Raw genomic sequence first — 1,928 nt, forward strand, 5'->3', positions numbered from 1 at the left:
GCTAGGGGTCGGAAACAGCCTTATCTCCACCCCTCGCCAGACAATTCTTCGTCACGAAGATATCGAGTGTGTTTACAAGTAAAAACTGAAACCCGCCCATGCAAGAACGCATATATAGGTGCATATGTACATACGTACAAATTTTTCCTTATCGGTCTGCGGTGAATCGTAAATCATTGAATAATGAACGAGCGTGTGATTAATACCCACGGTTGAATATTGAAATAACCCTTTGGCCGCGGTGAATTTTTAACTCATGTTCAACGTACATACATACATATATAAATACGTGCAACGCCCTCATCAAAATTGAAACGCAGTTAATTAGAGGATAGCTCACTTTCGTAGTGACCAGAAGTTGACGCAGGAGTGTTCGCCCACTTAATAAGTAGTTGTCAGCGCGCTAAGGGTCAAACGGGCGCCTGGGGTTAGCCTAGCTGGGGTCATAAACAACAAACTGCATTATACAATCAATCGTGCGTCATTCGCTGATAGCTTCAACGCTATAGCGATAATAACTAGGCGATTGCGAACTGAAAAGTATAGTAGAAGGCAGAAGTCATGGCCTCCGTGGCGCAATTGGCTAGCGCGTTCGGCTGTTAACCGAAAGGTTGGTGGTTCGAGCCCACCCGGGGGCGATCATTTTTTTTCCCTTGTTCGTTTTTAATTTAAACTTTTCGCTGTATGTAGTCGAAACGGAGTGAGGAGGAGGGAATGAGAGAGGAGTTGGAAGAGTGAGATCCCTTCCGGTATAATGACTTCGTGACTTTTAACTAAGGTGCGTTATTAAAATCTTCTCGCAATTAAAAACGATCGCCGATCCACCCCTTTACCGCGAATAGAGGCGATCTCTGCCATCGACGAGGGGTTGCTCGAATAATGAAGGGAAAAAATCGCGCGAAGGCTTTTGTGATCTTTTTTTTTTAACCCCCTCGAGGGAGATGGGCGCTCTTAAGCGCTCCGACACGTCCGCCTTTTTTGCGCGTTTTTAAAAAGCGGGAGATCCGCACTCTGAGGGTTAAGGTAATAATCGTACACCTGTTGATTGGTGACGCACTCCCTATTGAATATACATACATACATACATACAAAAAAGCGATGTCTAAAAATCAAGACTTTTATGTCGGTTCTTATTCATATAAAATGTTGGTAAACATACATATTTATGTACATATATGTATGTATTTTTAAAAAATATTTTCACATTGTATGAACTCTTTGCAACTTTTGCGATACTTCTTTAGCGAATTTGTAAATCGGGTTTTTTTTCAAGTGACCAAATATGTCAATCAACACATGAAGTATTTTATGATCACACAGTGAGTCACGCCATTTTCGCTACTGACATTTTAGCATGACTTCTGTAGCGGTCATCCACGGGGAAAGGGTTGACAATTCTTGTCTACTGTCAAGTACAATTTCCCCTCTCCACTCACTTCCTTTACCTCCTCTCCTCTCCCTCAAATACACAAACACGTACATCAGGTTACTAGTTATATGTATGGCTCGTCAGCTGTACGGCTCTATAAAATAAAATAAAATGTCTGCCACAACGTAGCTCATGAGTTAAGCCAAATGTTTACCAGTAGAAAATTTATATGTATATGCTGCTGGCAAAATCTTGATGATTATTTAATCCAGGTCAACCGTCTCCTGCTAGAGTTTTCTATTTTATCTAACTTAATTGTTGTGACGAATCAAATAAAATCGAGATCCTCCCTCTCTCCCTCAGTTTTTCGCAAATCTGAACTTGTTGATTGTTAAATATACCTATGTGTGTCCATGTAGAATGTGTTTAGTATTTATATACAAATGTTGTCAATACACCATAGATGTCACTTTGGGGCAACCTGTCAAGACACCTATGGTAAAAATGAAATATATAAATTAAAATAGAATATAAAATGTTTAATACATATGCATATGTC

At 40.1% G+C, this 1,928-nt stretch overlaps 1 non-coding gene across 1 annotated transcript; it reads left to right on the forward strand.

Annotated features, from left to right (window-relative positions):
- The first annotated feature begins 564 nt into the window (after positions 1-564).
- TRNAN-GUU (transfer RNA asparagine (anticodon GUU)) lies at positions 565-638 on the forward strand. The gene has a single exon. It is a non-coding gene; the product is annotated as a tRNA-Asn (tRNA).
- Positions 639-1,928: the final 1,290 nt, after the last annotated feature.

Source organism: Arctopsyche grandis, chromosome 3 (genome assembly GCF_051622035.1).
Source record: "Arctopsyche grandis isolate Sample6627 chromosome 3, ASM5162203v2, whole genome shotgun sequence".
Lineage (NCBI taxonomy): Eukaryota > Metazoa > Arthropoda > Insecta > Trichoptera > Hydropsychidae > Arctopsyche > Arctopsyche grandis.